The sequence below is a fragment of the Sorghum bicolor genome, chromosome 6 (genome assembly GCF_000003195.3).
Source record: "Sorghum bicolor cultivar BTx623 chromosome 6, Sorghum_bicolor_NCBIv3, whole genome shotgun sequence".
Taxonomy (NCBI): domain Eukaryota; kingdom Viridiplantae; phylum Streptophyta; class Magnoliopsida; order Poales; family Poaceae; genus Sorghum; species Sorghum bicolor.
The window spans coordinates 10478497-10488240 of record NC_012875.2 but is presented as its reverse complement, the minus strand read 5'-3'; the positions used below and the strand labels follow the sequence as shown (position 1 = coordinate 10488240).

General features: G+C 39.0%; 1 long non-coding RNA gene across 1 annotated transcript; it reads left to right on the top strand.

Moving 5' to 3' along the window:
- On the top strand, positions 4646-6196 carry LOC110436671. Its single transcript, XR_002454495.1, has 2 exons — positions 4646-5308; positions 5929-6196. It is a non-coding gene; the product is annotated as an uncharacterized LOC110436671 (long non-coding RNA).

The window sequence follows — 9744 nt, the reverse complement described above, 5'->3', positions numbered from 1 at the left end:
TGAATAGTTGCTCTGCCTAATTTGTAAATTTGAAGTTCTCTCTCAAGTTTAGATATAACTGTTATAATTTAAGGCTTGCTCTAGACCTAAACTTTAGGGATGAAAACTTGATCTGAAGTCTAAGTTGTTAACGGATACGATATGGGAAGGTTGAGCTGCTGTTTATCTGTTCCTAGAGATGCTAGAATTCTGGAGAATTTTATCTTTGAAAATCTTTAAAATGTTGCATGATGAGTTCCTGTATGATGAGAGTTTAAATTCCTACCACAGCCATATATACATGCTTGCTAGACCTTGAGCCACACATTTACTATTTACTGCTTATGAGCATTGAGTGTGGTCAAGCTGTGTAGACCCTTAGGAGCTTGTCATGTGGTTAAATCAAGATTCACTTGCACGTTCACTCATACATGCTACTTCTACTCCGGAAGTACCATCCACATATATCCACTCATTTCCATCTCCAAAACCACCCAAAAGTATTCTACTCCTAATCCGGGAGAGAATAACCAAAAATATTTCTGTTTCCCCTTGTGAAATAAATGCTCAAGTTATCTTGTTACTACCACTTGCTATATTATCTCAAGAGATGAATGCTCTGAAAAAAAAGGAGAAAAAGAAAATAAAAGATACGAGGAAATAAAAAGGAGCAAGTGCTCGGAACCTCGAAAGGAAAGAAAAAGAAGAGCATCTCATTCTCCTCATAAAGTTTCAAAAGCAAGGAAGGTATGTATCCCCTCAAAGAGCAAAGTAGAATTAGACTTCCACCACCCTTTTTATCACCATCATCACCATACACCATTCATTCGCCACACATGCACATCTTGATTTGGCTTATTGATTTTTTTCTTTGGATCCATGGTTTGACTATGCAATAAATGTCTTGTAAGTATGTATACTTTATCTCCCACCTATGAGCTCCAGATATTAAAGCCTTATTAGAGTAGGGTGAGAGAGAAGACAATGTCACTATGCTTCATACCACAAATACTACATATCTTGAGAGAAGGCATATACCATCACTGCCTTGGTAAGGATCCAAAAATACCACAAAAGAGAGACCTGAGGGAATCATACAAGGAATTTCTGAGTTTTATTTGAAAATCTGCAAAAACCCCAGAGCTATAGCTGATCAAGAATAAGAGACATGGCACTTGGCTAGACTGTTCTATCTTTTAACCACTCAAGACAGAAGTGACGGTTACAAGTCCTATGGTGTAGGTAAAGTAAGTAAGTTTTAAGTCTTAACAGTTTATTCTAACTCAGAGATGAGATCTTGCTTAAATGCGTGTGTACTTCTAAGAAATGAAACCACTGCAGAAACTCTTGAGTTCATCCTTGCTCAGGGACGAGCAAGAGGTAAGCTTGCGGGAGTTTGTTGACGGTCCTTAAGTATCAAATTTAATTATCAAATAAACAAAGAAAAGGATCCAAATGAAATCAACATCTAGACTTAGGGTTTTATCTGACAGAATTCCACGAGTTTTGGTGTTTGTCTATTTCTGCAGGGGGTTATCAGGAAATAAGGAAGAAAGGCCCACATGTCGGGATTACATAGAGATATCAACCACCGCACAATTTTCTACCATCTAGAAGACTCCAGAAGCCACGGGAAGGAAGCGGAGCCCGAAAGGGGCCAGGCCCAGGGCGCCCGCCTTGAGGACCTGGGCGCCCGCCCACCTCTGGACTCCGTTCCGGACTCTCTTCGCACACGACGTTCCACCGACCTATTGGATCCAGAATAACATAGTACCACCTCGCCTATCGACCCAAAAATGCATAGAAGGGGAGGACTATATAAGGAGACCCCCTCTGGCCCCTGGAGGAGACAAGAAATTATCATAGAGATTGAGGGGTGCCCTCGAAGGAAAACCTCTTCTCTAAATAATATTTCTTTTTAGGCTTAGCATCCAATGTAAAGTGGAAATAGATCTTCTAGTTTCTACTAGATTGAGAGAGATAGAGTGGAGGTGTGGATCGGAGGAAGGCCGGCCTGTCGGTGTCTACTCCGAGTTGTACCTACGGGATCAAGTCTCCTAACCCGAGGCTTGCTTCTAAGATTCTTCAGTAATTCGACTTCTAATACTAGTAAGTTCTTGTTTTATTGTTCTTTGGTTTATGAGTTTACTTTAATCCTCTTCCGGTTGAGTATTAGAGTAATCACTTGTTAGCGTAAACGTGGTGTTTAGGCTAGGGTACTCATAGATATCCCCTGACTAGCTGGACCGTGGTAGTAGCGAGGAACGTGACAATTCCGAGTTACCTTTGCAGATCACATCTCGTTAGCAGGACGGGTAGGGTTATAGGTGCGGGTCGAACATCCTTTGTGTTGTCTAGATTCCGTGAGCCTCCCCAATAGAACAGTAGATCATCCTTACCAAGGTTAGAACGAGACTACGGTTGCAGTCTTCTCTATACATCACTCATATCGAGAGACATTGTTTGTAGCCTAAAGGGGTAGTAGCAATAGATTTGGTTAGTCAGATGCACCCTTTCTCCCAGTGGTAAAAATATAAATACGATACTTTGGAAAATCTCCCGGGTGAAATGCTCACCGATATCCGTGCGCTTGCGGATCATTTCCTTATTGCGTTACCAAATATCAACAGTCCCCCTCTCGTGTATTAGGCTGGCAGAGCAATATTATTACAGGGGAGTGATTGCTATGTTTCTCATTTACCTTGCTAATATCACTATGCATGGGCGTAGTCTTGTCTCACAATGATTGCTAAGTATGCTTGCACTAACTATGATAATGCTAGACTATATAGTTGAGAATAACTTAGGAAATATTCTTGTAGTTCGTTCTAATTCCATGCTAATGACTTTCTAGAGTATCTATTTTAGGTGCTTATCATATTTAATATGTGGCTAGTTATGATCAGACTAATTAACTTTGTCACTATTCATTACTTCATATATCTTTTATGTGACACTTATCCCTGTATGAAAGAGTTAGATAAATGTTCTCAATTATACATGCAATGATAGATACTCAATCTCATATTCTATTCTGTAATCAATATTGATGATTGTTAATCCCTTCCCAGTGGTAAAAATATAAATAACGATACCTGGAATACTTTCCGGTTAAAATGCTACATCGGTATTAATCTGTGCGCTTGCAGATCCCATTCATTATTTATTTAGAAGAGCAATTGCATATTTCAATACCGCGTCTCTCATGTCATGCTGGGGATGACAACTTGGCTTAAGTGGTATGAGGGATAGGTTTGGCATTTTTGGAACCGTTACTAGAATTAGAAAATTGTCTACTTTTGGTAATGATGTTAAGAATACCCAACAATAACCCATGTGAGATCGTGGGAATAGGATCAGTTCAGATCAAGACTGATGATGGCATGACACGCACACTGAAGAATGTCATGTATATTCTAGGGATGTCTAGAAATCTTATCTCATTGAGCACGCTAAATGCAGAAGGTTACAAATATTCTGGTTCAAATGGCTTTCTAAAGGTATCTAAAGGTTCTCTTGTTTGCCTAAAAGGTGATCTGAATTTTGCACATTTATATGTCCTTAGAGGGTGTACTTTACCTGGTTCTGATTCTATTGCTTTCGCTGTTACTAATGATGAACCTAGTAAGACTAACCTTTGGCATATGCGTTTGGGACATATGAGTAAACTTGGTATGGCAGAATTTGTGAAGAGAAACTTGTTGAAGGGCTGCACTCCGAGTAACATGAAGTTTTGTGAGCATTGTATTTTTGGGAAGCATAAAAGGGTACACTTTAACACTTCGGTTCACATCACAAAAGGTACTCTTGATTATGTTCATACTGATTTGTGGGGTCCTTCTAAGAAGCCCTCACTTGGTGGTGCTCGTTACATGCTTACAATTATTGATGATTACTCTAGAATGGTTTGGCCTTATTTTGTGAAACATAAAGATGATACTTTTGATGCTTTTAAGAACTGGAAAGTAATGATAGAAAGGCAAACTGAAAGGAAGGTAAAATTGCTTCGTACTGATAATGGTGGAGAATTTTGTTCGCATGCCTTTAATGATTATTGCAGACAGGAAGGTATTGTTCGGCATCACACCATACCCCATACTCCACAACAGAATGGTGTGGCTGAACGTATGAACAGAACCATCATATCCAAGGCCCGTTGCATGCTGTCTAATGCGAGGATGAGCAAGCAATTTTGGGCTGAAGCTGCAAATACTGCCTGTTACTTGATAAACAGGTCGCCTTCTATTCCACTTAAAAAGAAAACTCCTATTGAGGTATGGTCTGGTACACCTGCAGATTATTCACAGTTGAAAGTTTTTGGATGCACTGCTTATGCTCATGTTGATAATGGAAAATTAGAGCCTAGAGTTGTTAAGTGTCTTTTTCTTGGTTATAGCTCGGGAGTCAAGGGTTATAAATTGTGGAATCCCGATACAGGAAAGACTTTTATGAGCAGAAGTGTTGTTTTTAACGAATCTGTGATGTTTACTGACAGTTTACCCTCAGATCATGTTCCAGAAACAGAGCTGCAGTGTATGCGCATGCTGGTGGAGCATGTTGATGATGATATACACATGCAGGTGGAGCATGTTGATGATGATACAGGTGTGCAGGTGGAGCCTATTGATGAGCATGATGACCATTCTAATGATGTTGCTGGTGATGATGCTCATGATGATGTTCAGCAAACTCCTCCTATTTTGCAGCAAGAGGAGGATTTACCTATTGCTCAACGCAAGTCAAAAAGGACAGTTGTACCTCCCAAACGTCTCATTGAAGAATGTAATTTGTCTTACTATGCTTTGAGTTGTGCTGAACAGGTGGAGAATGTTCATGAGCCAGCAACCTACAAAGAGGTTGTTCGTTGTGGTGATAGTGAGAATTGGATTTCTGCTATGCATGAGGAGATGCAGTCTCTTGAGAAGAACAGTACATGGGAGGTAGTACCTTTGCCTAAGAAAAAGAAGACTATCAACTGCAAATGGATCTTCAAGATAAAGGAGGGTTTATCTCCAAGTGAGCCTCTAAAGTACAAGGCAAGGTTAGTAGCCAAAGGATATAGTCAAATTCCGGGTGTTGACTATAATGATGTATTCTCTCCAGTGGTAAAACATAGTTCAATTCGTACTTTCCTAAGTATTGTTGCTTCACATGATCTTGAGCTTGAGCAGTTAGATGTGAAGACTGCGTTTTTGCATGGAGAGCTTGAGGAGGACATATACATGGACCAACCGGAAGGGTTCATATTGCCTGGCAAGGAGAAATATGTGTGCAAGTTGAAGCGATCCTTGTATGGTTTGAAACAGTCCCCTCGTCAGTGGAACAAGAGGTTTGATTTATTTATATTGTCACACAGTTTTAAAAGATCTAAATATGATAGCTGTGTATGCATCAAGCATGTTAATGGATCACCTATATATTAGTTGTTATATGTTGATGATATGTTGATTGCTTCCAAGAGTAAGATTGAAATCACTAAGTTAAAGTTATTGAGTAGTGAGTTTGATATGAAAGATCTTGGTAGTGCTAAGAAAACTCTTGGTATGGAAATTAGTAGAGACAGAAAATCTGGTTTGCTATTTCTAAGTCAACAAAATTATATCAAGAAAGTTCTTAAGCGTTTCAACATGCAGAATGCTAAGGGTGTTAGTACCCCTATTGCACCTCACTTTAAGTTGTCAGCTGCTCAGTATCCTAGTACAGATGCAGAGACTGATTACATGTCAAGGGTTCCTTATTCTAGTGTTGTTGGGTCTTTGATGTATGCCATGGTTTGCTCTCGTCCAGATTTATCATATGCTATGAGTCTTGTTAGCAGATATATGTCTAATCCTGGTAAAAAACATTGGAGGGCAGTTCAGTGGATTTTCAGGTACCTCAGAGGCACAGCAGATTCCAGTTTGAAGTTTGGAGGAACTGATAAGGGTCTCATTGGTTATGTGGATTCAGATTATGCTGCTGATCTGGACAGGCGAAGATCACTTACAGGTTATGTGTTTACTGTTGGCAGTTGTGCTGTGAGTTGGAGGGCTACTTTACAGTCTGTTGTTGCTTTGTCTACTACTGAAGCAGAATATATGGCTATTTGTGAAGCGTGCAAAGAATTAATTTGGCTAAAAGGTTTGTACGCTGAGCTGTGTGGAGTTGAATCTTGCATAAGTTTGCATTGTGATAGTCAAAGTGCAATTTACCTCACTAAAGATCAGATGTTCCATGAGAGAACTAAGCACATAGATATCAAGTATCATTTTGTGCGTGTTGTGATTGAAGAAGGTAAGCTGAAGGTATGCAAGATCAGTACTCATGATAATCCTGCTGATATGATGACTAAACATGTCCCTATTGCTAAGTTTGAGCTGTGCTCAAGCTTAGTTGGTTTAGTGGATTAGCCTAAGAGGCTATTTGGCGCCAACAATATTTTTCTCTGTTATGTTCAAGATGAAGGTGTTGATTTATGATACAAGATGAATTTGTCTCAAGGTGGAGTTTGTTGAAGTGTTCCAAATTCACGTGATGCTTTCTCTATGAATAACATATGTGCGTGAAGGAATTGCATGCACATTGTATGGCTATGGTTGGCAAAAGAAATGTGGTTGCATGACATTCGCAAGGTCATGGTCTTCAAGAGAGATGCGTGATCTTCGTCACACTCCTTGCGCACAGCCATGGAGTAATATTGTTGGATGGCATGCATAGGCTATGAATAGTCATTTGCTCAGAATAGAGTTCCACCAAGATGGCTGTAACACCCCAGGTGTTTGTCTTGCATTTTGGCACTCACATTTCATGAGCATAAGCATCAATTGTTCACATATGATAGTATGAAACATACTTTGATGTTGCGATAAGTGAATGCTTGATGATCCTGCATAATAAAGCTTCTGGGTGTTGATGGTGCTTCTTTCACAATGTATCACCTTATCTCTACATAGGTGATCACTCAAAAAGTTTCATGAAGTTTGGTTTCAAAAGGTCAAATGAAAGGATAAGTTACATGCTTGTTGGAATGACCTTATTAAGTGAACGGAACCTTGGGTTACTAACCTAACCTTGCAATCTTGACCAAATGACTCTAGATGAACTCTACAACAAAATTCATGAAGGGTTCATGTTGAGCTTATGCCAGGAAAATGCTTTATTTGGTCTAAAATCCTAGTTTGAGCTTTATCAAGTAGCTACTTTGACCTAAGTGAAAGTTTGACTTTGGTACCAGTTATGAGGATTGACCTTACATAAAAGTTGTAGTTTTGCTTCTGTAGAACAAACTTTATTTAATGGCCAAGAGCTAGTTTGGTACCTATCCTAGTCAAATTAAGCTCACAATATTCAATGCAGTGCTGTTTTGGATGTCAGAAAATTTGGCTAAGTCATCTGTGTTTCAGTTTCGGGTATCCTAGTGGGGAGCTTTGTAGGTTCCTAACCAAACTGAACCAGTCATTGACCCTTTAACAAAAGATGTAGCTCAGTTCATATTCTACAAACTTTGTTTAAGGCCTCATATCTGAATCATCATCTAAGCATGTCAAATAATGGTCACAAGATTGAATCTGCTATAATTTCCAGCACTTCGAATTTCTAAGTCTGGGATTGCAGTTCATGACGTTGGCATTCCGCGTTCTCCAAATTTTGTTAAACAACTTGAGTTGACCCCTTAATAAAAGTTGGAGTATATATTGTGGACAAGAGCATACAAAAATATGACACCAGTTTGACTTCGTTTTGGTCATCAATTTTGAGTTTTGCTAATCACTATCAATTGATTGGCATCATGTTATCTCTTAATCTGTTACTCTAATGGCTTTGCACTCTTAATCAAAGTTGGAGAACAGGCCGAGTTCAGCAAACTTCAATTTTGGCCCAATGTCCAATTCTGCCCGGAAAAGGCACAAAATCGCCTCCCACGCCGGCCACTTCGCTGCACGCCACGTGCTCGAGGAAATGCTTCAACGAGTGACACCTGCTCTGGACGTGTCCAGCATGCACAGAGCACCTCCACCATGGCTGAGGGCTGCCACCACGTGTCCCACGCCCCTGCCATCTTGAAGTGGATGCTGAGGCGCCCTCTCAGTCTCTTCCTCACTTCCTCTACCCTTTCCATCGCCATCCATACCCTCTGAGCCAGCTCGAGAGCATGCTCTGCCATGGCCGCCCAGTTGCTGCTTCTACTGCGTCCAGCTAGCTATGCTGCTGCTTTGGCCGCGAGGACATGACCAGGGCCTGGCCGCGCCTTCCCTTGCTTGCACCAACCGCCGGTGGCCAAAGCCCAAGGCTCTCCCTTCTCCTCTCTTCGTTGTTCCTTGTCTCCTCTCTTCGTTCGTTGTGTGGAAGAAGAAGGAGGGATCTCGTGTTGAAATATGAAACAACTCAGGGTTCCAAATGCGAAGCCAAGACTTATATGAATAGTGTTTGTGGGCTGTGGCGTGATTCATGGAAGATCCAGGGATCCCGAGGCAAAAGTGTTTTCCTTTTTGTTTTGTTTTTGCAGATTTCTGGTTGAACTTTGTTAGTTCATAGAAAATGCTAGAAAAGTCGTAAAATAGCAAATGTAGACTTTTTGGAATCCTTGTGAAATTATCTATGCAGTAGATCTATAATATGCCATGTTTAGTTTGCAGTTTTAGCATTAAAAATAGATTTATGCAGTTCGGTTTTAATTGCTTGCTATATTTGTCTTTTTTCATAACCACTGTATTATTGCTCAAATAAATGTGAAAATATTGTGACAAGCTTTTCATATTATATTTGATGTCTAGTAAAAGTTTGATGAATTTAGGCATGATAGACTGGGAGTTATAAAAATAACAAATGCCCTGTGTTACTTTGCTCCTATTCTGAGTAGATCTGCATGTTTGTATTATTTGGCTCAGTTAAGTTGTGAATCTTACCTGGATGAAAATATATGAGTTGTAGTACTTTTCATAAGCCTTCCAAAAAGATAAATATCACAATTTTGGTTAAGCACATGTTTAGTTATAGTGGTTTAAATTACTGTTCCAGTTTCTGTCTAAACCGAGACTGGATTGCATTGTTGTAATGTAAGACCTTGTTAGTGGTAGATTTAGCTCTAGATATTTATAACAAAGTTGTTCACAATTTAGTAAGCTTTCTAGAAAGTACATAACCATAATTTATGGGCATATGAAATTCAAGTTATGGCTGTTTAATGTGGTATAATAGATTCTGTCCATGTTTTGAACAGAGATGTCTTCATGGGGCTTGATAAATGGTTTATAATTGTAAATAAAAATATAAAAACGGAAAATGTTGTTCCAGTTCAATTATATGATATTGTTGTATCATGTTGACATATAATATGGTCATGTGTTTGAAGAAAATATGATTTGTGCATTTATCTTATTCTCACATGGTTAATTGCAATAGCAATTTGTCTTTTTCATAGATGTTGATATCTTTATTCAAATGCAGTGAAATTTATACAGTGGGCTATGGATAGTATTTAGAAGCTACTGTAATTTTGGTGGAATTTATTGATCAATTTTGTTATATGTTCTTTAATTCACCTTATTATCCAAATAAATTAAGAAATGCATTAAATAAATTTATTTGGTAATGACCACTATGTTTTCTGGTGTTCTTTAGATATGTGCAAACTATTGGTAACAACGGTTTTGCTCAAATGCATGTTTGAAACATATGTTAAAAATTAATTGTTTGCAATTGTTGTTTCTGGACAGTTTGTGGAACTGTTTGGATTACAATATGTAAATGATGTTTTCTGGGAATCTTGTTTATAGCAAAGTTGTA